Genomic DNA, 27,436 nt, shown 5'->3' on the forward strand with positions numbered 1-27,436 from the left:
AATCTTTCCAGCCTAACTCTGAAATATCTCCGACCCAACTTTGACGTATCCCAACCTTAGTTTGAACCTCTCTAACTCAACGTTTATCTCACCCAACTTAACTTTAACTACTCCCCCCAGTCCAACTGTGAATATCCCCATCCCGAACCTTGCCTCCACCCAATCCCACCCTGACCCCCACCTCCACCGACAACTGCCCTACCACCCACACCAGGCCCCCTCACCCCCCCACCCCCCCATGGCACTTGCGCCTGTTACGGGTCGAGTCGAGCTGCTCAACTGGCCAGTTACCTCATGGACGTCGCTGTGTGAGGAAGCGCCCGCTCCAACTCCGGCCCCTTCCTGGCATCCTACATCACCCGTGGGTGTAACAACTGGACTCAAGTGGTTGTGTTCTGGGAGGTTATTTAGCAATGTGTGGATTACCTACACAGCTCTGCCACCTGTTACAAGCTGGCACATAGAGGGGTTCAAATGATATTAATACAGTTGTTAAGGATGGACGACAGTGAAAAGTGAGATTTTGAGATGTATTTCTTTTCTGACTACAAATTCAGTTCGTCTACACTGCATTTTCTGAGAAGGTAATACGAAAGTTTACATTTTCTATGGAAATGGACACATAACACGTAAGTACAATAATTTTCTTATGCACATAACTACTATTGTTGTGAATGACAAACTCAGAAGCTTTAGAAATATTCATAATATATGCAAGTGATACAAGGGAATCCGCCTCTTTAAAGAAAAATGAAAGGCATTGGGAAACCATGCACCTGTCTCCCAAACCTGAGAGAGAATCAGGATTCTCGTGCGAGTTAATCTTTGCTTACAGAATAAGAGAAAATCGAGTTGTGTGTGTGTGTGTGTGTGTGTGTGTGTGTGTGATGGCAGTTAAGAGGCACCGCTTGTGTGGTGTGATGTTCCATCCAGGAGGGCCTTTGTTCGGGAAGAACTTTAAGAGAACTGACAGAACACAAGAAGAACAGGCCGGACAGTTCTGCCTTAAAGTGCATCCAGTTGTCCATTCACGTAGGGTGACTACCATCTATATCATCATGTCTCGTTCTGTGTGAATCCCATGTGCCTCCTGCCCCTAGTCTTGTAGGACTGGAGTGAACTATTACTGCTAGCCGTTCCTCCACCTTATACCACTAGTTCCAGTCACCAAAATACCTGGTGTTACTCTACTGATTGTAGCGTGGCCTTGAAGCTACAGGAACCCCGTGAAAGAGTTCCTGGTGATATATGAATAAAACCGTATGCATGAATACCATGAACGTTGGATTTTCTTTTGAGTGGTCGCATTGGTGTCCAAGATTACGAACTGTAGGAAAACTCCTTATCGCCGACGTGCCTGATCGAGCTACGAACATGTTTACAACACACCAGACCGACGAATGGCTACTGATATCTAGGTAACGAAAAAGCGTTGCTGTTTGAGTTTTCTATATTTCAGGACCTGGTCGATGGTAACTTTTTTCCCAGAAGCTGGGTTTAGGGGTGGTCACTGGTTAAAATGTCTGTTAAAGAGGAATTTAGGGATATTCGATTGTAAAAATGGAATCTGAAAAAGGTTGTAGAGATGGTTTCTTGTTAAATGATCAGCGGAAGCTGTTAAGTATGATTTCTGGTTATATAATGTTCATGGAAGAGTACATAGGGGGTGGTCGCTGGTTAAACTGTTAGCTGAAGAGGTTGTAGGAATAGTCGCCGGGATTATTGCTAGTTATTATGTTCTTGCCACTCTAATGTGATTATGGGAAAAATTGCCGTACGCTGAAATGTTAGTTCGCTTTCCCTCTTCTATAGGAAATACTTTGGTGTTTGCTCCCGAGAACTGTGCCCCCACCACTAGCTAGACCACTCATGGTACTCGGTATGGTTATTGTGGTCGTTGGCAACTCAAGTGTGGGCTGATTTGATAACTGTTTCATTCCTACAGCTCGAAGCTCTGAAAATGCCTTCCCTCTCATATCTTTCCCTATAACTATGACCTGGCACTTTTTAAAAGACAAGTTTTTCACTTCTTCCTGAATCTATATACACTTTTCATTGTCTCATCTTTCTCCATTTCATTAATATCTTCATATTCAAATTAAGGTACGTCCTTGATGTGGGCTTCTGTCCGTGATGGAGCTTCCAAGGTAAAAAAAAAAACAAAAACAAAAGTAGAGGGTTCGAGTTCACGACACAACGCAGTGCAGGATTTACTGCATGTGTAAAACCTTATTCATTCTTGTGACGTACCGAATGGCGGTAACAGAAGGCCACGAAGTGCTATACAGAGACATAAGCATGCTAATCTGGGAACACCAGAGAAATGTGGTGGATTCACAACATTAGGAGGGTGTGGGGGATTTGTCAGCTGTCGGATATATCATTATGAACCAAGTGTCTTGCTGGACTCTTAAAATGTTCTCTAAATCATGGAATTAGATTTTTTTTGTTAGTGCTGGACGAAAAAAACAGCCATTATGAGTTAAGCCTATCTTTAGTGCTTAATGGCTAAAACCTAAACGGAACATTACAAAATTCCTCCTTTTGTTATTCTTAACTCTCGACTTCTTTATTTCTTCCCTTCTCGTTTTTCTTCAATTTCTCTTTCAAAAATATTGAGAAAATACGATTCAGTATTACATCTTAGAAACCACGAGTAAATCAGCGACCAGACGTGCCCTACGTCTTTTTCTCGATGATGAAGACAATGTTATTCAACACAGTGAGGGTTTCAGTATACTGATAACTCACTGATCGAAGATTCAGGCACTGAGACCCGACAGGAAACACGAAATATTTTGAAAATTCTGAGATTGACTATTTCATGGGTGGGAGGCTGCCGGGTATGGATGAACGATGGAATCAAGTCTGTAATCTTTATAGAGTGAAAGTTCCGATAACAATAGAAGAGTTTTTGTCTTCAAATGTTGTATATTTCTATCGTTTTCTGTTTACTACTTAATTTTGTTTTGCTTTACTTATGAAGCAACCGTAGAGATCATATTAAAAGAATCGTTTAATCTGTTTAACAACTAGGCAGGTCTTGGCGTTGTACGCAAGTAAGTACGTTTCTAAGATCCTCTCATTAACAGATATAAGCGCTTTTGTGAATATGTCATATACAGAGAGACAGTGGGAGTCATTCCTACGGTCATAGGACGCTGGAAAGCATTTCATACCCACATTTACCTTAATAGGGAAGTCTTACAGATGTCTACGTACTTAAATTGACATTGTTTTCATTATTTCTTACGTGTTACTATTTTTTTTTTTTTTAGAAAACAAAAGCAGTTCTTGATTCAGTTCTAACATCATAACTTACATTTAGAACATGGTCGTCTGCCATGCAATTGCATACGAGTTACGTCCACTACTCTAAATGTCTTACTGAAATTTTTTCCAGCTACGGTCAAATGGTTTTGTTTGGTGACGTTATCCCAAGTTTGCCCATGAGGAGCAATGCGAAGATAATCAAAATTTGCAAGTGTAAAAATTAGAATTTTTTCATGACTTTTACTGCTGGCCAGCAGTACAAGCAAGACTGAAACTCAGTAGTTCATGTAACCTTTTAAACTCTCACCGTTTCCTACGTCTCTCACTCTGATTTCCCAAGAGGAGGACCAACTCCCCTTCCCTCCCGGCAGGAGGACCAGCTCCCCTTCCCTCCCAGCAGGAGGACCACCTCCCCTTCCTTCCACTTACCCGTCTCAGTTCTTGCCTCCTCTTCCATCAGGTCATCACTCAGAAGCTCACTTACTCATTCATATTTATCACCTGACGAAAGATGGCGGTGATTTTTTCACGACCTGGAAATTATTTTGTGTTCCCCTAAAGATCTTTGTAACTGATGCATAGATTCTTGCCTGAAGAATTGTACAGTCACAATTAACTACTGACTTTTGATGACAACCAGGTTGATTAGAACAATCGTTGCACCCAACTATGAGAAGCCAGAAAAACATTTTATAATATAAAATAGTCTTTCTTGGAGAAAGACATAGGCGGGCAGATAGACATGTAACTTGATCGATAGTAGTAGAGCAATATTTGGATTCTGAATATGCAGATTCTTACAATATTTCCACTGTGCTCATTCTGTAACAGATATAGCCAGTGTACATAAATTTGGTTAGCATGTGAAGGAATGCTTATACCCAAATTCAGACTGGAAGATCTAAACTTTACAGTTGAATTTATTTGATGTCCTCAGTTATTCATTGACGAGTTTTATCTTGAAAAACAAACGGTCATTAAGAAAATTAACTTTTCCAGAATTAGCGAGGTAGATACAGGAACAGACGAAGAAAGACCACATTCGTGCACATCCATTCCCTTGCTGTCATGCGTAATTCACCGAAACTACAGCGCCCCATCCACAACCAGGCCCCACAGATTTTTCCATGGTTTACCCGAACGCTTCAAATGCCCTGGTTCAGTCCAATGACAATACGTCAACCCCTGTACACCACATCGTTCTAATTCACTCTATCCCTTGCACACCTTTCACCTTCATGTATGTTCAGGCCCCGATAGCTCAAAATCTTTTTCACTCCATCCTTCCATCTCCAATTTAGTCTCCCGCTTCCCCTTGGTCCCTCCACTTTTGACACCTCTTCTGTTTTTACCAAACCACCCTTCATGACTCTCACTTCACCTACCACCCCGACCAAAACACCCTACATCTGCCACTCTATTATCAAACACATTCAGCAGTCTTTCAGAATACTCATTTCATCACTAACTGTTAACACTTTCTCGTTTGCTCCCATCACCGATGTTCCTATTCGTTCTTTTGTTTTTCTTACGTTATCAGCCTTCTTCCAAAGCATCATTATATTCACCATACAGTTTATTGATACTCGCTCACCCCAGCTCTCATTTGTCCTCCTTTCAACCCCTGCACCTTCCGCTTGACCTGCCGCTTTCTCTTATACCTCTCCCAATCATCTACACTCCTTCCCTGTAAGTACCGCCCAAATGCTTATCTTCTCTCTTTCACTAGCAACTTTCCTTTTTCATTCCACCACTCAATATATATATATATATATATATATATATATATATATATATATATATATATATATATATATAAAAGTACTCAATTCTTACACTGAAAGATTCTCCCGATTCAATCCTTTGACTTGACCCTTTAAGAGTCAGATCAAAGGTCATGCCATCTACTAAGAGGGCTAACCACTGTGCTCGAGGGCTATGCCAGCATCTTTAATGGTCGTACTATGATGCTTATGGCCTGTACTGTCGTGCTCAAGGGTCGTACTGTTGTGCTTCTGGGCTGTAACGTCGTGCACAAGGGTTGCGTTCTCGACCTCAATGGTCGTGTCGTGCACAAGGGTCGTACCGTCGTGTTGCAAGGGTGAGAGTATCGTCCATGATGTAATGAACTTGTTGACACATTCAGACCAGCAGAGCGGTAGATATATGGGGCAATTTACCCGTTGCGTGTCCTGCTTGTTAAGCAATTTATTAATGGTCCTGTTGGGTAATGAACCGGGTCGGCGAATTAGCGGATGAATTTGCCAGCGAATCAGAGATCGAGGATATAAACTGTGTCGTTTTAGCCAATAATTCATTTAATCATAAATGATTTATTGTACCTGGTAAATGAAATATCTTTAAAGAAACGTTTTTGAGTTAAGCCACTGTGGAGGAAATATGGTGTTGGGGGAGGGGAATATGAGGTGTTAACGGATACCGTTGACGACATGGTAACAGGATACCATCCTGTAATACGTCAAGAAAAGGTTAGCGAGGCAACGAACAGTGAACAGTTGAAAGTGAATGCTATATATACCAAGTCCGGTGCTATGAAATTGCTATAAAATGAATGCTATATAGACGAAGCCTAATTAAGCTGAATGCCATATAGACGAATCCTAGTTAAGCTGAATGCCATATAGACGAAACCTAATTAAGCTGAATGCCATGTATACGAAGCCTAGTTAAGCTGAAGTCCATATAGACGAAGCCTAGTTAAGCTGAAGGCCATATAGACGAAGCCTAGTTAAGCTGACAGCCATATAGATGAAGCATAGTTAAGCTGAATGCCATATAGACCAAACTCACTTTACTGAATGCTATACAGAAAAGACTGGTGTCACAAAATCACATTTAATATTCATCGTACAGAAGCTACATACCTAGAGTTTATTACATCTTTCATAAAATGAGTTACAGCAAAAGATGGAGTAACAAGGATGGCTTGTAATATATGAAGTAGAAAAACAAAGAGTAGGAAACCGATTTAGATAGGCTCTGAGTCAATCAACTCTTACAAGATTACCTAACTAATCTTTTAGAAATAGACTATTGCTGCAATACTTTGCCCGGTGCTGCAGTATTTAGCCCGGTGTTGCGATACTTGAATTAGAAATATAACAACTTAAGCCGGGAGTTCTCAGGATTCTGTACATGTTCATATATCGGATGATATGCCAAGGTAGAAATGTAATTTTAGATACTTTCTATGGAGTATGAAAGTAAGATAACTGTCTGTTCAACAGATTGTTGTTACACTAAACTTTTAATGACAATAAATGTCACTTAATCAAAAGTTGAACTTGTTTGGTGAGTTTAGCGAGGGAAGGGATAGAGGGAAATTTTGGTGATACTTAGCAGCTTAAACATACATATATTGATAAATGAAAACGAAACTAGAATAGTTCGCGATTGTATTATAAATCAGGAAATTTCAGTAAAAGTTCGATGTTGTTGTGTATGAGCTTGTGTGTTGCGTCCTAATGGCGACTGATAATGTCCCAGAGATTTAAACATGCTAAACATAGAAGGTCATGACGCTGATCAACATTCCATGCATGTTCATGAAACCTTACGTGGCAACTCGTGCTAATTCAATCCAGTTATACTTGTGCAGGATGTTACACGATGCGTTACCTACAAACACAATGTGAAGCTGTTTTGAGCAAGTCTGGACCCTCAGGCTTGGGAGTTTTCACACGCAGAATTCCCCACTAGTTCTATGATATATAGCATATATCTGGGCTTTTCCCAGTTCCCATTTACTGTTTATTGTCCGATATATACTCCTTACACACTGTTGTCAGTATACTACACTAATATAATCTTTTTTGTCAAGAAATTGGGTTTCATTAAAACCGGTTACATTCCACCGGATTTCCAGACACACTAGATAATTTCAGGTACAGAAGACACAGGAGGTGGATCGATGGTATCGGCTGGGGCTGTCATTGAAACTGAGAATTTGATATTATTCTTATGATTCAAGGCTTCGATTCCTTGAACACGACTATTCTACCCTTGAAAACCACCATATGAAGCAAGAGCATGACCCTGTGATCTTTGGGTATGACGGTTCGATTCAAGTACAATGGTGTGGCTTTTCACTTGACCCTTAAGGATCAAGCCAAGGACCACACCATCATAGAAAATGGTCAAAGGTCGTACAATTGTGCACGAGAGTCGTACAGTCGTACTGAAGGGATTAAAATGGACTAGAAATAGAAGCGACGTATGAAGCTGAACATTTTCGGGGGTCGCAGTGTATTCGAAACTAATGACAGTGATTCGTTTTCCTCGCTGCATCGAGTTAATTAGTCAAGTAATTTCAAAATCTTTACTGGAAAATCCAGGGAACTCTCCCGTTCCAGAGTGATGAAAGAGGATGTGTCAATGCTGGTTCTGGTGTTCTAGTGTTCCAAGAGCTTCGTAAGACAGTTGTAGTTGAGTCAGTTACTAAACTCTCTCTCTCTCTCTCTCTCTCTCTGTCTCTCTCTCTCTCTCTCTCTCTCTCTCTCTCTCTCTCTCTCTCTCTCTCAAATATAATATGTTCATCACAGAACACATTATACACATATCTTTCCCCATTTCGTTGATCTGCATCAGTAAGTACGTAGTGATACACGAATCGATCTTTACGAATAGATATGAATCATAGAATTCTTGATGAATATTTCAGACCCAGCAACGATGAGTCCAAGCCTTGTGGATCCCAAAGGGGAATCATGATTCGCCGATATGAATGAAGAGAAATGGGGGTCAAGCGACTGAGTCGAGAGGGAGTGAATAACATGACAAAGGGAGGAAGGGGAAGGAGAGTAACTAGCTAAAGGGAGGAAGGAAAAGGACAGTGACTAGTTTAAGGGAGGAAGGGGGAGGATAGTAACCAGTTATGGTGGTAAATGAAGACAGAGTAGGGACGGAGGTATGACGAGGAATAAGAGGTGAAGAAAGGAGGAAAACAAAGGAGATAATGACGAGGACACAAAAAGGGAGATTGGTAAGAGGAAGGCAGATAAGGAAGCAAAAGATGGAGAAGAATATGAAGGAAAATATGGAAAGAGTTGACAAAGAAGGGAGTGAGTTAGGGAATGATGAAGAAATGGTAAGAAGGCTAGGAAAGGGAGAGGAAATAGAAGGGAGATCCGAAGCATCAAGGTACATTAAGATGGTTAGAACAGAGGAATTACGGGGCGGAACTAGGAGAGATGAAAGTAAAAAGAGGAAGAGGGAAACGGAGGAAGGGAGAGAGAGGAGGAAAGTGGTGGAAAGAAAGGAAGAAATTTAGGAAGGGAGACGAAAGGAGAGACAAAAGGACCCAATGGAAGGAGTAGGAAGAAGAGAGAGGAGGCCAATAGAAAGCGTCGGAAGAACAATTGTGATAAACAAGGAAAATGATAAGAAAGGAAAAAAAAAAAACACGTAGAAAATAAAAGGGAGAGAAAAGTAAAGACGGAGCAGCAGAAAAGGATGAGACAATGAGAGGGGGGGGGGGGAGACAAGATAATGAGAGAGGGGTAAAGGGGGGAAATGGGAAAGAGGAGGAGATAGAAGGAGGCGAGAGAAAAATTTTGAGAAGACATGGAAAGAAGGGAGATGGTAGCACCAAAATAAGAAATATGGGGAGGGAGGAAAAGCGACGATAAAACTCAGAGAAGACAGAAAACAGAGGAAGGGGAGAGTTTAAAAGATAATAAGGGATATAAAGCACAAAGGAAAATAGAGATAATGATATGAAAGGAGTAGAGGACAAAAGAATAAGTGAGGAGATAGAGAAAAAGCAAGAGGGGAGAAAGGTAGGAAGTTAGAGGATATGGAATGATGGAATAATAAATCAAGGGCAGAAAAGGGTGAGGATGGTAGAACGAAAAACCTTTGGAGAGAGTAAGGGAGGCTAGAGGGTAGAACTGGTGAGAGTAGAGCAGAGAGAGAAAAATATAGAAGGTAGGTCGTGAGGCATAGAAAAAGGGAGGGAATAATGAGAAAACAAGAAGGGGGAAAGAGAGGCGGTGCAAACAAAAGGGAGTAATGTAAAGAAAAAAAGAAAACGAAGTGAAGGGTGAGGTATTTAGCGAGGGGGGAGAGATATGTCTTCCTGAGCTAAATACATCCCTGGCGCCTGTAATTATGGCCATTAAGGGAGTGATTAGGGCGGGAGGTCACAGCTTAGCCTGCAGGGCTGGGAACAGAGCAACGTTAAGCAATAGTGTTGTTACTGACGACACAGGCTGGGGTAGTGACATGACGCAGGCTCGGGTAGTGACATGACGCAGGCTGGGGTAGTGACATAACGCAAGCTGGGGTAGTGACATGACGCAGGCTGAGGTATGACATGACAGAGGCTTGGGTAGTGACATGAAGCAGGCTGAGGTAATGACATGACGCAGGCTGGGGTAGTGGCGTGTCGCAGGCTGGGGTAGTGACATGACGCAGGCTTGGGTAGTGACATGACGCAGGCTGAGCTAGTGACAAGACGCAGGCTGGGGTAGTGACATGACGCAGGCTGAGGTAGTGACGACGCAGGCTGGGGTAGTGACATGACGCAGGCTGGGGTAGTGACATGACGCAGGCTGGGGTAGTGACATGACGCAGACTGTGGATGGAACGTTAGAGACACGACGAAGCGAGAGGAAATGTTAGGACAAAGAAGGAAATTTGATGATTTGAGAGAGAGAGAGAGAGAGAGAGAGAGAGAGAGAGAGAGAGAGAGAGAGAGAGAGAGAGAGAGAGAGAGAGAGAGAGAGAGAGATGAAGGCCAGGTTACCGACATGGTGTCAGGGTTGGGATGTGGATGGTGATCTGAGGAGCTATAATACCCCGGGACGTCTTCGTTCAAATATGGACCTCCAGATATAAGAAGACGTGACTCTTGCAGCAGCCAGGAGGAAGGAAGAGAAATTTGAATATGGCGAAGGAAATCAAACCCATTTTGGCAGAGCGGGCGCTTCCACAAGACGAACTAAGCGGCGGTCTGGCATGCCAAAACCTGCGATTCCTCGAAATTCCGAATTTACTTAAGAAAATTGCCCTAGCATAAAAGTGGTAATTACTGGGAAATGAGATTAGCGATAATTACTAATTATACAACTGTTATCGTTAGGTTGTTATCCATCGTTATGTGGTAAAGGTGCCACAGCCTACCTCCAGGGAGTCCGTTGCTCACAGGGGCGGGGCAATTTTCGTTTCGCTTTCAACACTATACAGTACATGTGGTAAGCTATCCTCGTTCACTTCAGTATGACGAACAAAATAGACATTAACAAAGAGAATTTGAAATACACGACGCTTGTGGAACTGCTGTAGTAATGAAGGATCTTTTAGAAAGAAACAACAGAAGCAGGTGAACCTGCTCTCGAGGAGGTGGACATATGTGGAGGACGAGTAAACACCTCACGTATGAGGCTGACGATGAGACAGTTCACAACACGAATAAAAATGTCTTATCTCTAACTTACTGTCCCGGATACCCACCTACCAGCTCCTCCGATGATATTTCCCCATGACGGGAAGACTGGAGCGCTACGTTCAGGCTAGGCTTGTGTATTGACCATCTTCTCATCACTTGTTTTGCTTGATGTATGATGCTGTTATTGGTTGGCGGCCGCTGTTTCGGCGTTGCTGTCAGGTCGAGGCTCATCTGGTACTGTCTTCAACCATGAATGTAATGTTTTCAGTTTCCAGATCACTCCAAGTATGTTTCTTAGTTTCCCAGATGTTTCTCTCTGAAATACAGTCGGTTGAAGGAAACACGTCTCTCACTTTTCTCCAAGATATTCACAGTTTGAAGACCAGATCATCAAAGGTGATAACAGAACGCTTCATGAAGCTTGTGCATGTCTTCCAACATGGTGACAACGACGACGTTGGTGTTTGAGGTTTGCGCAGTTGAACGGCAAGCCTTTGCAAGCTGGGTTCTGAGCATGCATGACAACAAGACAGGTTGGAAGACTGTGTTCCCAACAAGTGGATCCTCCATGTTTTCAAAGTCCACAGTGAGCCAGTTATTCCAAACTAAGTTTGATAAGAAATCATAATAAAGTTCCTCTATGATAAAAGAAAGACTTACGCACTTTCCTCTGGGTGACCAGAGGATGAAACAGGCGACAAACCATACATCTGAAACAATATGTTTCCACGTGTACGGAGTACGAAAAGTAAAGTTGATAAGGAGTTTCATTCTCTCGTAAGCAGGTCAGATAATTTGTTGTATCTACAGCGGGGTATGTAATGAGTAGTCAGGAATGGTCATTATTTGCTTCTGAAGCAACTAACGTGTGGGTTCTTAACGTTTCTCCACCTGCCATCAACCACAAGATAACTGAGAATGAGGAGGATGAAGACTTGTCTTTAACTTTATACAAACACTTCATCCCCAGTGTTGGGTGCACAGAAGATATAATTGTTCTTTGTGAAGTATATCATTAGGGAGTTTGTTAGCGGGGCAGTCGGCCGTTGAGTCCCACAGAGCAGCTCTTTAAAGCGAGACAAACCGGAGCCATCGCTTCCCCTGACGCGAGCATCAGCTGCCACACTGGGGTCCTGTTCGAGTCATTGCAGTTTTTCTCGTCCTCGTGATGACCTCACCCGTGAGCTTTTATGTGAATGATGTTGTAGCTTATGTCTCTCCGTCTCCAACTCTCTCAATCATTTATATACATCGATTACTTTTGATTACTCTGACGAGAATTATATCTTATCCCTCCTTAAGGTGAGAGAGACGTGTTTTCTTCAACGTGCCTCATCCCTGGGAAGCATGAGTGGGAGGATCCCTGGTGGCGCGCGTGAGGGTTGGCTGATATTACCAGTTGACACCGACTCGTCTCCCGTGGAAAGTGACCTAGTCAAAAATTTCCCTTTTTCTTTTACCTGGAGATTTTCTGTCTTTCATTTCCGCTTGATAAATTTCCCTTTCGACGATTTGATCAGACGAAATATTATGCTTATTTCTCATCTTGGGATGTCGGTACGAGACAGGTTTGGATGGAATGGGTCATAAAGGTCCGTTCACTAGACTGGAACAGATGATCTAACCGTAATACGTTCCTCACAGAAAACGAGTGACTGGCTAAAGTAAAACTCGTTCTGTTCCGTTCATCGAGTTTAAGGAACAAGATGTGAACACCTGAGAGCCGTTCTTGCTCTCTCTTCCCCACAACTGAACAGCAGAAATGAGTTGCTTCTTTGTCCACTGTGCCAGGAATTTAAGTGAACTTCCTGCGTCTCGTTGCAAGCTCCTGACGAAGAAGGGTTCGAACCCCCACCTCCTCTCTTCGTTTAACCTCAACAGTCGAAAAATGAATAACATGAATGAAAGTGAAGATTGGGTGACTCCTGATGTGGGATAGGATGACCTCTGGCGCTGTGTCAGATGACTCCTGTGTGTGTATATATATATATATATATATATATATATATATATATATATATATATATATATATATATAAATATATATGTGGCTAAGGACTCTGCCTGCTCGTGGTTGCACAGAGAGTTAAGTCACCCTCGGCGGGAATGCGTCATCATCAGCGGACAAGGAGCACAATCTCGTCGAGAAACTTCTCACTGCACAGGAGTTGCTTCCCTCCTGAACACATCACAACTTTGAGCTGCTGCAGCTCCTGGTGATGGAGTCCTTGAGTCACTCCCGGGCCGTCTGCAGACAGGAGACCTGAGGTAATCATGAACGTCCGTAAACATAAAGTGGTGTTGTTAAACTTATAAAACAAAAGAAAACAACTGGGGGTCATAAGTAGTTTGCTCAGGTCATCACCGTTGTCAGAGGTCGTGCGGTAAGTCTGTTTTGCTACCCACACTGTTGTCACTGTTTGTACATGTAATGACCTGTTTGTGTTGTCCGGAGGGGTAGGTGGGGTGCGAGTTCTACTCGTGGGGCCCCACCTGTTGAACACTCTCTACCAGCACACAACTTAAATTCATTAATATTGTCTGCATCAATCATGTCCTCAGTCACGCTAGTCCATTCATCCACCGCTCTTGTACTGTGTCATCCATAGACCTTGCCTCATCCATCATGGCTACAGACTGCGTCCGGGGTCATGAGGGGGGGGGGGGGAAGGTTTTTTTTTTTGCTGTTCAGTCATGAAGACAGAAGGGAGAGCTTCTGGTCGCCATGGTGTGTACTGAGAGTTCAGGCTACTCTCATCTTGGCCTACCACGCCTTCCTTCCATGATTAAGGAAGGAAGGATGAGCCAGGCTACCTCTGAAGCAACTTTTCCTTACAAAGTTCTGGGGCCATGAGCGCCTCCTGGCGTCCGACGGTCACCCGGTGGCTATTGATTTATACACAGGTCATCTTGCTGACATTTGCTCGACGCTGTATTCTCTTTAAATCCCAGAGGCGCGGGCTAATCATCTCCCAGCGACCTGGGTCGCGCGTTACAATGCGACCCTCACTCTTCAGGTGGGTAATACTGCAGGAGTGCAAGTGTTCCCTTGATTAATCTGAATTTTTAGAAGGGGACGCCAAGTCTTCGAGTGTTCCAGTGAATTACGGGTCGTATGTGACGCACAAAATAATCATACATGCTTGAGTAAATGCTTCAGCCAGTACGTCGTGAGGCTGCGTTTCAGTTGTACTGGTCTTCCTTGATATCCGTAGGTTAATGTCCTTCATATCAATTCAGATTATAAGAATTTATTGAGACAATGATTGAGTCTAGGTTACCAGACAAAACCACATATCAACTTTCGGTTAGCAGTAGCAGTGGTAGTTAGCGGTAATAATAGTAGTTAGCAGTAGTAGTAGTAGTTAGAAGTAGTAGTTAGCAGTAGTAGTAGCAGTAGTAATAGCCTTTTGAGGACAGCAGCACGACCCTTGAACACGATATTACGACCTTTGAGAAGGGCAGTATGAGTCTCGAGGTAGAGAGCAAGGCCATGCAGTACGACCGTTGGGGTCACGACAGCTTGACCTTTGACCTGTCTCTTCAAGGTCGCGTTATCGTACTAGCCGACTCACCCCCATGACCTGCCTCCTCTCCCTCCTAGATCTCACAGGTTTTATTCCTCTCTGTTACCTCCCCTTGCCATTCTAGGATTCCCACTTTCTGCTATCCTAGGGTTCCTACCGCAATAGGATTTCTTCCCCCCCCCCCCCTCTCTCTCTCTCTCTCTCACCCATTCCAGGAGTATCTTTTCCTCCTATTGAGATATCTCCTGCTGGAGAAGAACTCTTTCCCTCTTCTACCTTGCTACACCCTCCGCTTTCTATACAAGGATCCCCCGCCCACTCCCCCAGCCTCTCCTCCTCTAAAACATCCTGCAACTCTCACTGCAGGATTCCCTTCGTCTCCAGGGACTCTCTCCTCCTGAATTTGCCTCACATTCCACGGCCTTTGAATTCCCTCGTGTCTCAACTCATTTCCTGGCCGAGTGAGAGCAACTGGAAAGATAAGGAGGCTCCCCTCGCAGGCCAGGCCTCCCTGTCACCAGCGCTTCAGGTTAGCGGACGGTCACTTCCACGAGGACACGAGGTGGAACCCCTGCCGCTGCTACCACGGGTAAGACGAGGTAGTACCCCATCAGAGGAGTATCTGAAGACATCGTTCTGACTGGTTTTGTTAACGGCAGCGGAAGATAACATAGTTAGTCAAGATAACAAAGTTGATACCATAACTACAGCACAACTGAGGAGCCTCTATGATGCAGTGGTTAGCGCTACTGGTTTCTAATTCATTAACCCAAGTTCGATCCCCGGCGCGGGCAAGAGGTGCACAACCCACCCAGCTACCCATCCTTTCTCTGGCCTGTACACAGATGAACACCATCACCAGCTGGGGTAGAACAACACAGCCGGGACATGCCTAGCTAGCTAGCGGACAGCCCACAACCCGGCTCGAGTTAACCCAGGGGCGTCAGTGACCGGAGACATGGCCCTCACTGACAGACCAAATGAGCCAATTATGTGTTTACGTGTTTATGGACGTGACCTCACTGATCAACTAGCTTACCAGGGAATGCTGTTCATATTCTTTGAGAATTCTAATACAGACGTCACTGGCACTGTGTCTACTTAGAACCTTTATCCGTTTTACTGACAACACTGCATACCTGAACCTAACACCAGTGTGACTAATACGTCCTTATACCTGGACCTGATACCAGCCCAGGTGAGGTGCTGGAGGACGACCGGCCTGGATGTATAGTGCCATTACATCAAGCTAAGGAAGACAAGAGTGAAAGTTAGAATTAACAGAAGTATAAGTCTACTGGATGTACGTGGTAAGTTGTATGGTGGGTAGTGGGGATTCAGAGGGAGGTGGCATGCACGGAGCATCAGAATCAGGAGGAACACACGACCACATGATCACTGGTTAGTTGGAGATGAGAAGAGGCCGGGCTACTGTGCTCTGGGCTGCTCAAGAGGGTAAGTCGTCAGCTTTGACAACTGTACATACTAGTGAGGAATGGAGCCGTCAAGGACACCACTGCTGTTACACCCCCTGGGGATTAAAGATCACGTGACGTCACCTGTCGTAACACTCAGTTGCTTAATGAGGTAATTACACTGGCGATGTAGTGTAATGTCAGTGACACTGTATATACAAGACTAACATTAGCTTTAAGGTTCAGCTTTAGTTAATCACGTAGATCATGATTGTACAATTACAGGGAATTAAACTGTGTCCCATCATCCAGGTTCCAACAGTAAGCAGTGGGACAGGTCACAGTTGTAACCATTTACACATCATTAAACTCGATCTAGTCACAAAGTTGTGCCATTTTGATTGTCTTACAAACGTGACATGTCTCTATGTTTCCCAGGCAGAAGTATATTCCTTTCCTCTTTCTTACACTTAATTTGTTTACAGAATCAAGTTGCATTTATCACTACAATAATTATGTAAATGATATTCTACAGGACTGATTCACTTAACGTTCTCCATGACTGAGTATTGTACCCTAATATAATGGGTTCAGTTTCTTCACTCCTACAAGGGTACACTGTACCCTATCGTGCAGGGTTGGGTAGGGTACAGGAGGTAGGAGAAACCGAGGTATTCAGGACTGTAATCGTCGCCTATTTACGCAGGGCTGACCTACATAGCTTCACTGTAAAAGTGAACTGTAACGTCTGCTTCACTCTGAACAACTTTTGAACTCCTGGTGTCAGGTGCAGATGTTCATCTGACCTTTCCGACCGCCTGCTCTGTGTCCCACATTGTTCACATTGGAACAATTCTTGATCTTTTTCATTTCGGTTTCTCGTTGTGACTTTGCTTGCTTGATGAATGCAGCGAATCTTGTAATATTTCTTTCATCAACATTACTTTCTTCAAACTTTGACTTGTGCCGACTAAAACTATCATTTCAGGCTGTCATCTATATATCTTCACTTCGTGATTTACGTATCTCATGAAATGATGATTATGATAATCTGTTAAGATTATCAAATGTCCAGATGCTCTCCCGCCGCTAACATCCCCTACCACATCACAGCACTTTGTTTTACCACATACACAACCTTCCCCTCCATTACTAACACTCCCTCCCCTTCACCACCCAGACCCCATTTATCCACTATCACTGCTCCTTTCCATGTACCGCCTTTACTAAATATGACCCATCCCACTCCACAACCAAAAATCCTTCTACCACATACACCCCTTCCCCCTGCCCTGCCCCTCTACCAGCACCCCTTCCCCGTCCACCAACAACACACCAGATTGAATGGCGCGGGGGGGGGGGGGGGGGGGGGGGAGACATTATTGTTTTCTTTCTTACAGTTGGCATCAGGCGGGGTACACAGGAGAGCTGACGACACAGAGGTGCAGGTCTTACTAAACGAAACAGAGGTCTTCATCACCCACCTACCCTGGCTGCCACAAGATCACAGGAAATTACCTTTGAAGTCTTAACTTACGAGTGGTTGAGGGACAAGAGCACAGGTTCTCCATTGTCTTCCCAACGGAAACTGAGGCAAAAGAGTAATTTCTTGATTCTAATTCTTACGGGAACAGGAGTAATATAACTTTTATTATCAGGTTCTCATGATGGCATCATGGATCAAGAATGATCTTGTATGACTGCGGTTGAACAAGCAATAATCTTGTACAATAACATTTAATGACAACATAAAAAGAGCGAGACAAATATGGAAACTATCCTCCTGACCTTCAGTGTAGTCTTTGAGCACGAAGGTACGACACTTGTGCAAGACGGTACGATCTTTGATCACGACGGTACGACAATGAAGTATGATGGCCAAGACTTCGAACTGAATCTTGAAGGTTAGCTTCAACAAGTGTCGTATTGTCGTACTCGGGGGGGGGGGGGGGGGGGTGTTTAAGGTCCAGCCTTCATAACAGAATGAAGGAACTCATCGAGAAAACAAAGAGTACAGTTCACAACTCTCACACAAGAAGGAAGTGAGAAAACAAGCATTTATCTTGTAAACTTGTACAACACTTGGGAAGCCACAACTCAAGTGGAGAACTTCCACCACAGGAAAATACGACAGTGACAGAGGTTTCCAGGGTAACCACAGGGTTCAGAGTAAATATTTGTTGTGTTGGTTATGAAGGGAGGCATGATGGGCAGCGAGGCATGATGGGCAGCGAGGCATGATGGACAGCAAGGCATGATGGGCAGAGGCATGATGGGCAGCAAGGCATGATGGGCAGAGGCATGATGGCCAGCGAGGCATGATGGGCAGCAAGGCATGATGGGCAGAGGCATGATGGCCAGCGAGGCATGATGGACAGCGAGGCATGATGGGCAGCAAGGCATGATGGGCAGAGGCATGATGGCCAGCGAGGCATGATGGACAGCGAGGCATGATGGGCAGCAAGGCATGATGGACAGCGAGGCATGATGGGCAGCGAGGCATGATGGACAGCGAGGCATGATGGGCAGCAAGGCATGATGGACAGCGAGGCATGATGGGCAGCGAGGCATGATGGGCAGCGAGGCATGATGGACAGCGAGGCATGATGGGCAGCAAGGCATGATGGGCAGCGAGGCATGATGGGCAGCGAGGCATGATGGACAGCGAGGCATGATGGACAGCGAGGCATGATGGACAGCGAGGCATGATGGACAGCGAGGCATGATGGGCAGCGAGGCATGATGGACAGCGAGGCATGATGGGCAGCGAGGCATGATGGGCAGCGAGGCATGATGGGCAGCGAGGCATGATGGACAGCGAGGCATGATGGGCAGCGAGGCATGATGGGCAGCGAGGTATGATGGGCAGCGAGGCATGATGGACAGCGAGGCATGATGGGCAGCGAGGCATGATGGACAGCAAGGCATGATGGGCAGCGAGGCATGATGGACAGCGAGGCATGATGGGCAGCAAGGCATGATGGACAGCGAGGCATGGTGGGCAGCGAGGCATGATGGGCAGCGAGGCATGATGGGCAGCGAGGCATGATGGGCAGCGAGGCATGATGGGCAGCGAGGCATGATGGACAGCGAGGCATGATGGGCAGCGAGGCATGATGGGCAGCGAGGCATGATGGGCAGCGAGGCATGATGGGCAGGGAGGCATGATGGACAGCGAGGCATGATGGGCAGCGAGGCATGATGGGCAGGGAGGCATGATGGACAGCGAGGCATGATGGGCAGCGAGGCATGATGGGCAGGGAGGCATGATGGACAGCGAGGCATGATGGGCAGGGAGGCATGATGGGCAGCGAGGCATGGGAGGCATGGTTTACAAGGGAGGAACACCCTGGGGAACAAACCCTGAGGTGTTCATGTGTCCATCAGACTCTGGCCCACAGCTGGGGGTGGAGTGCTGTGTGGTGAGGCTCAGGCTGCTGGCTGGCCAAGCCGGTCTGGGGGATGGCTGCTCAGTGTCATGGAGGCTGATGGATCGTGGTACCAGCCTAGCGGGGGCGTCCAGTGCGATGGAGGTTGCTGGGTGTAGTGCTGGCCTGGGGGGGAGTGTCCAGTTCAGTGTGATGGAGCCACCTGGATGATAGTGCTGGCCTGTGGTGTGTCTAATGTGATGGAGGCTGCTGTGTTGTTGTTGGTGATAAACCTAACCTGCACGGAAGTGGTAACAGATGCCTCTTTGTGTACACTTCTATATAGATGATGTGACCTTATATAAGAATATTTTGATGACTTGCAAAGATTTTGAACGTTTAAGAATCCAATGATTGATTCAAAACGTCTCATTTCAATGTTTCATCGTAGTCTGAATCTCTTTAAACAAAAAACTAAATCAACTTAACTAAAAAATGACGGGAAAGGTCACGTTTCATTTATTTTTGACAGGTGTAATGTAACACGGTATAAAATTGTCGTGAAAAAATTCAGAATTGATAAAGAAGTGGCATTTTGTTACGTGTATGATAAGATTTGAAAAATGAATCATAATTAAAACTCCCACATGGGGGGGTGGGGGGGGGGGGGGGGGCAGGAATGATCTTCCACATCGGTCATTATGTTTTCATATTGAACGTAAACATCAATAAATCTGTCCACACGTATGACACTTGCTGCCTCTATGGACGCCAAGCAGACGTGTAAGTATTAGGAAATTCTTCCTAAGATCACTATACATTATCCTTTCGAATATTGCTACAATCATTTTCCCCCAGATTGATGTGGACTTCCATGACGATATGATCTTATCTATAATCCTAATAATTCATTTTCCTTCGTAGAATTATATCATAACTTTAATGGGCAACTATGCTAAAGTTCTGTAACTTTTATTTCTTTTTCATATTTCTTGATTACCTGTCGTGCAGTTGGCTGAGTTGTTGTGGGCAACGCTGGCAAAGTAAACTGATATTTTCACGCAATCTTTCTTTTACTGTTAACTATTAACTAATCTACTTAAATTGTAGTTTATCTCAAAAACTTAGATATACATATGAAGAGATGGAAGGAATACATCACAACAAGAAAGTGAAACTTAACATATTTTGTTGTTGTGGTTATGTTCAAAATTCACGTCTGTGGTCACTAGTAACTGGGAAACTAGTTACTAGTGACCGAGGATGTGTAGAGAATGGTTGGGGAGAGAAACTAACTCTTAAGTGACACTACAGAAAACGTGTTGTTAAGGCACAATGTTTTGTCTTTATGAATACGACACAAGTGGAGTGAGTGAGGAGGGGTCAGGTTGGAGGGCAGGGAGGGAACGTGTCACTCCCGTATGCTGGGAGGGAGCCAAGCACCACAGCTACTCTGGGACTATAAACGTCCTCAGGTCCGCGAATCTCAATAAAGGCCGCCAGGTTTTGTGGGTGGGAATCCACCGCCGGCATACAAGTGGCTGGATTTGTACGATCGAATCATCATTATGTTGGTGGCGGGAGGAACAACAGCACGACGCCTCACCCCGAACACCCGAGGTGAAGGCAGGGTTAGTGAGTCTATAGCCTGCTGCCTGGCAGGGTGCTGGTGGTGGTAGTCTGGTGCTGACCACTTGTGGCGGTAGACTGAGAGGTAGATAGATAGATAGATAGAGATAGATAGATAGATAGAGATAGATAGATAGATAGAGATAGATAGATAGATAGATAGATAGATAGATAGATAGAGAGAGAGAGAGAGAGAGAGAGAGAGAGAGAGAGAGAGAGAGAGAGAGAGAGAGAGAGAGAGAGAGAGAATGATGAAGCTACATTTATGTAGCTGTCTATAGAGAACATCGCTTGATATGAACATCATTTATGAACATCAACAAAAGACTTTTTGCTCATAATTATGCTTCTTATGAGCATGTGTCGTGAGTATATATTCTGAGTATCTCCTATTATGAGCAAGTCTTCCAAAAGGGAATATATTTTCAATGATGAGAGTATCCAATGAAGGTCTCTTGACCAGCGAGTGATTTTTTTTTCAAACCTTTTTGGGTCAGGCCTCTCGGCAAACATGATGAGCGACATTTCTATGACCATTCATTACACCAAGAACTCTTTTTAGAAAGGCCCTTCGTGTTGCCCCAGAACCTCTTTTCCAAGGGCTCCTAAGGCTCCAAGGCAACGCCACATTCAGTAGCAGTGATAGGTGGACACCTCTGAGGTGAGAAGTTTTGAGACGAGACTGTCTTCTGTTTTGCTAACGGAGGATGATGCAAACTCACCGTCTTTTTTCATCGGTAAAAATCACAACCAAGCGGAGTCCGGTAGCACCATAATGCAGTAATACTATACATCAAAGGGCCTAAGTCAGTTCCTCAACTTCAAGCAATACATCATCATCTCTCCTGTGGCACCATTGATCTAAGCTCTTACGTCAACACATCCGCTCTAAGTCCTGTTAAGCACCAGTCTGTGTCATGACCATTGCCCGAGCTATGAGTAGCTTCAGTAGAGGAAAGATTTGAACTTGTACCTCAGCTCTGGCATGTAGATCAACGCGCCCCGACTCTGGCCATCTCTGTCAGCACGCCAGAGCTCTAAGCTCTACGTCAGCACGAGGCAGCAGCGTGTTCCTGACAGTTCTATGTATTGGGAAACAGTTGCAGGCTGTGGTAAGCGTGTGGTTCAGCTTTACCTGATTGTTATAAGGTCGGCCACAAGTACAGCGGGGGATCTCTCTCTCCTCCAGGACCCCGTTTTCTCTCCGCCCAAAACCTTTCAATTTTGCATCAATTATCAGAAACCTAGGTTCCTTTATTTCACTGGAGAGTTTCCTACATATGCAAAAATTCCTTTATAATTATCATTATTATTCTGGATTTCGGTGGATCATGGATTATAAGAATCCATACAGGAAAACAGCAAACTGATGAGGTAAACATAAACGTCAGTGGTCGACCAGGTGTGCTACAAGATCACAGGTGTGTTGTCCAGATGATGATGTGGCAACGCTGTGCCTTCCTACGGTAGTCAAGATCACTGACACATCTGTGAGAGATGCGAAGACACAGTTACCGGAGGACATAACGAAATGATACACCTTGATCAAGACGAACTTCCACAATGTAAGATAAATGGGGTAAACGGAGTCATGAGACTGAATATAGACGGTATACAGAAGATTAAAAACTTATATGATAAGTTTTCAGATGTGGGGTCCTCCTAGCGTAGAACTTCCTCTCGGCACAGTTCAGAAAGATGATTTTTCATACATAATTACGCACACACACACACGCACACACACACACACATACACACACACACACACACACACACACACACACACACACATGCAGTCATAACATTAAGATCCACCCAGTGATAGACAGAAGCTGACGTCATAAGCGTAAACAAACTCCCCCCCAGCACTGTTGGTTCCTCGAGCCAAGCGGCCACCATTTAATCCTACTCCCGGAGCTAAATGGCCGGCTTTAATCCTATTCACTCCCACAAATCGGCGCTCCGGGAACTTTGTTTTCATTTGGGACAAAATAATAGGTTCTGGGACGGTCGTGTTATCTTACAGAAAACTGACAGTGTTTTCCTTGTATAATTTCTCAATCGAAGCTGATGGAAAGACTAACACATTAACGGGATCAAAGCTGATCACATTATAACTGCTTTTCAAAAGTAGTGAGACTTCTGTATGCATATGTATTGTCCGCAAAGAAACACCTTGTCCGCTTCCCCATATATTTTCAAAGGCGTTATTACACTTATTTTTATACCGTATCATATATCTTTGGCCTCACTTACCATTCACAGACTCTGGCCATGGAATAGGCAAGATTCCTAAAGTATGCTAGGTTCATGTCTTGGGTCCATAGGCTCTTGATGTGAATGAGACGAGCCACTGATAAGGTGTTGCAGGAAACATCCGCCTGATGGTGTTTCTGAGCCACCAGTGCGCCGAGGTACCTTACATGTACCCAGATTCTCTCGTTTCCAGGCGAAAATTCTTCTCCTTAAAAAGGTAAAAGCCATCCATCTTGAAGCAAAGGTGGAGGAAATACAGCGCCCAGAAGCGAAATTCCCATAATGAAGTGGCAGCAAGAAGAGCAAAGAAAGAATATTCTCTCAAGATAGCTTGAGGCACACTGGGGCGGATTGCTGGCGCTACCTACGTTAGAGACGCTAGTCTCAGCTATCAGATATACAATGATTTCACTCTGCGTCATATTCTTGAAACCATAATAAGCTTTAGCCGTGTATCGCTTTTGACAATATATTGAGGGCGGAGTTTTTCTTCTTTTTCCCGGACACTGTTTATATATGCAGTCTTAAACTTTAAAGGATGGTGAGATTCTCATGTTATATTGGAAATCTGGATCCACATTTGTCCTCAGCTCACGGACAGTGGTTGAGGCCTCGTTTCTTCCCAACACCTGACCACCGCTACTTATCAAAATCCTACATGGCCTCAGCAGATATGACCAAGAATTTCTCTTTGTGTAAAAACAAGAACTGTTATGCCGTATATGACTCTTGAATATAGATGATATATTTTGGCTTATAATGTCAACGTGAGCCATGTCCCATTATAGAATTATCGTCTCAATTGTTGATTTCCATATCTATAAGGAGTTTTTTCCACGCATGATTGTTGTAAATTTTCATTACAAATATACACCTAAGGTGAAGTTGTCAGTGGAATGGACAACGATATTTACACGAACAACGTCAGTCATATGACGTAAACCCATTTTCCCTCTCCCTGGTCCTCCCTGTATGGTAGTCTCGGAACTATATTATCAACCGTCATTGTTCATAGATTAATAACAACCGAATCATCTCATGACGCAGACCCTTGCCCCACCCACTACCGTGCAAGTGCGCATACGTACTCCTGACGTCTGTTATCTCCCTATCAGCGATAAGAGATAATGATGATTTTACACACACACACACACACACACACACACACACACACACACACACTCCTGAGTGCAGCGAATATGTATGTTTTGTTCACACGTCTCTCTCTGATCCAGGGCCAGGTAGAGACTGACTGTTTACTCTGTAATCCATAGTAAGGATAATACATTCAGTAGGTGACTCTGGTTAACAAGGTGTGTGTTCTTTCATACACTTTCCTAATAGACTTGAAATGATATATGTATTAATTATGAAGTCATCCTATCTGTATGTAAGATCTCTACATATGTGTTTACTATTTGTATTGGTAGGGGAAGATGAGCAGATGATGATGTACGACAGAGAGGCGCCTGCCTCCTGCAGCAGGGATCTCAGAGCACCTACAAGTGTTCGACTGTTGCCTGAACAGAGTGTGGAGACGACCCTCACACGTCAGGTACACACGTGACTGACAGTCAGAAAGTTAGTATAAGAACATCGTCTTTAGTGACTGGCATCATGCTAGCAAGAGTTCGGAACGAGAATTTAATTGTAAGTCAATAATTGGGTCATTAAAGCCATCAGCGTCAAGTTATAACCACCAATTGAAAACTGAACACCCTCCTCGAGTGTAAGCTAAGCCCACACGGCCCCTGAAGCAGGAAGTTAGCTTTGATACTAACTGATTTGACGTTTGCTATGGAGTGATGACCTAGCGAATATTCTTGAAGTATTTTTTCTTTTTGATGGAATTCAGACAAAATAATCACTTTCAAATGATGACCAGAGTTGTTCACACGGCAGCTGAACTACCAATCGGATGGCGACTGTTCGCTGAATCACGGAGCCAATAACCTTTTCACCCCAAGTGAGGTGATTCGCCCCAGCAGTTGAGTGGCAACGCCGGCACATTGGCAGGACGTGGTGCCCCAGTCACCGTGTCACACCAGGTCCAAGTTAAATTGAAGTCTTGCCCTTCCCTCGCTACAGAGGTCACTGTGATGATCGAGCGGTGAAATTTCTACCCTCGACATAAGGGAGTGACTTGGTCAGCACCACGCCAGACTGTCTTTGACTTGCTTACCTCATGTTCAGTTGGAGCGCGCGCGCGCGCACACACACACACACACACACACACACACACACACACACACTGACCCTGAAAGTTTACGCCTATGGTTGATATATTGTGATGATGACCAGTATGTTTCAGTCCATCCCGCAAATACCTTAATAAGATTGGGACATGATGCCCAAAGGATCAAATTAACATGTTAGGTACATGAGAGTACACGTGGAAGCCAGATCATACTTGAGAGTACACGTGGAAGCCAGCAGCTGGTAAAAGACTTAATGGTCTGTGATCAGGTTACCTGCTGGAGGACAACAGTAGTATCCTAGATTCCAAGTTTATAGCGATAAATACAAACAAGATAAAGCAACCGGCTCTTCCCCACCCATCTCTTACCCCCAGCTTAACATTTACATGGACGTAAGTAACTGTATTCTTCTTCTTCTTCTTCCTCCTCCTCTTCTTCTTCTTCTTCTTCCTCTTCCTCTTCTTCTTCTTCTTCTTCTTCTTCTTCTTCCTCTTCCTCTTCTTCTTCTTCTTCTTCATCTTCTTCCTATTACTATTATTATCATTATCATTATTATTATTATATATTATTATTATTATATATGAGTCCCTGCATCTTCAAGGCTACGCTGTGGTCATCAGCATGGGAAGGATGGACTTCTCTGAAACGAGATGGTACTGCGATGATGTAGCCTCGCTGAAGTGACTTTCCACTCACGGCGTAACCCCATACAAGCAGGCGGAGTCCGGTAACGCCGAGTAATGGTATCAGAGGGTCTAGTTTATGGTGACCTAATGGGCGGATGATCCAGCCTTCTCACGTAACGACAAGGAATGAGTCATTACATCGTTTGAGTCAGTCGTTAGCTTGTTGTCCTCAGGATGAGAAGACTGGCAGCTGCTGCGTTGTGGAGTGAGAGGATGAAGTGAGGAGGTTGTGGTAATGGTGCTCTTGTAGGAGATTTTATGTAGGTCTGGGAGTACCTCCGGCCTCGACGAATTTCCATATGAATAAGTCTATTCTTCAGCCCCCATCCTCCCCCCCCCTCTCCCTCTCTCTCTAAAACTCTGTGCCAACCCAGGCCATGTGTATGATCCTGGCTCTCCGATACTCAGGGATAATTCCCTGACAATCCCAGAGCCCTGGGGTAATATCCCCACAATCCCCTGAGTTGCCGCGCGGCTTGCATGTGTTGCCGAAGCTGCAGCTCTGCCCAGCGTGTGGCGAGCCTCAGCCTTTGTTCCCCGCGGACCAGGGAGGGAACGCCGGCCAGGCAAAGGGATTTTTCCCTGTCTTCTCTCGCTTTGTTGGCGAATTCTGTGATTCCGTGAATTTTTCCTTTGCTTTTTCTATCTGTCAATCTGTCTCTCTATCTACCTACCTGCCTCTCTCTCTCTCTCTCTCTGTCTGTCTGTCTGTCTGTCTGTCTGTCTGTCTCTCTCTCTCTCTCTCTCTCTCTCTCTCTCTCTCTCTCTATATATATATATATATATATATATATATATATATATATATATATATTCCTGCCGCTGAAGTCTGCGAATCGCTCAGGAAGTCAGCCAGGTCCACGGGGCGGGACCACAGGTCATAAAGTGGTGTTGTGTGCACGTCTGTGTGAGCAGATGGTACAACATACGAACAGTAAGTGTTCGGTGTCTTCGTTAATGACCTTCGTATCTGTTATCTCGGTGTTTGCCGTGTAGGGATGAGTGACACCACACGTGTAGACGGGAATGTGACTCGTGTGTGTCTGGGGAGTGTGGTGTCAACTGGGTTATTGTTTGGTGAAAGGTGATGTTTAAGATTGAGTTAGGAGTTGGTTGTTTAATGCTTGTTGGGTCATTTCGGTATGAAAGGGTTTTTTGATTGTTGTTTATTGGGTTTGGGGGAATCTGTGAGTATAGGTCTGGACTCGTAAGGCAAATATAATCTATGTATTTCTACTTGGGAGTTGAGCATTGAGTACCGTGCTTGTAGAGGTGGGATTATATTGGGAGGATCTTTGTTTCATTGTGTAGGTGTTCAGTGTTTATCGTTGCTAGGCATCCCGTGATTGTTCTGAGCAGGCTAGTTTGTGTAGTTTGCAGCTATGATACATTTTCATTTGAGTTGGATGGGACACCAGAATAGTGAGGCGTATAGTTTTGGGTGGAGCCGATGAATTGTTTGGAGAGGATGCAAGGATTATTTTTTGGTCTAATTCTGATTATATATATATATATATATATATATATATATATATATATATATATATATATTCTTTTCTTTCATACTATTCGCCATTTCCCGCATTAGCGAGGTAGCGTTAAGAACAGAGGACTGGGCCTTTGAGGGAATATCTTCACCTGGCCCCCTTCTCTGTTCCTTCTTTTGGAAAATTCAA

General features: G+C 44.4%; 1 protein-coding gene across 2 annotated transcripts in view; it reads left to right on the forward strand.

Annotated features, from left to right (window-relative positions):
• The first annotated feature begins 318 nt into the window (after positions 1-318).
• LOC139765860 (uncharacterized) overlaps positions 319-27,436 on the forward strand; it is a 73,479-nt gene continuing 46,361 nt past the window's right edge. For both annotated transcript variants that reach the window (XM_071693718.1, XM_071693719.1), the window contains exon 1: positions 319-584. The gene's annotated coding sequence lies outside the window, so the exon portion shown is untranslated. The remainder of the gene's footprint in view (positions 585-27,436) is intronic.

This window comes from Panulirus ornatus, chromosome 56 (assembly GCF_036320965.1).
Source record: "Panulirus ornatus isolate Po-2019 chromosome 56, ASM3632096v1, whole genome shotgun sequence".
NCBI classification, from domain to species: Eukaryota; Metazoa; Arthropoda; class Malacostraca; order Decapoda; family Palinuridae; genus Panulirus; species Panulirus ornatus.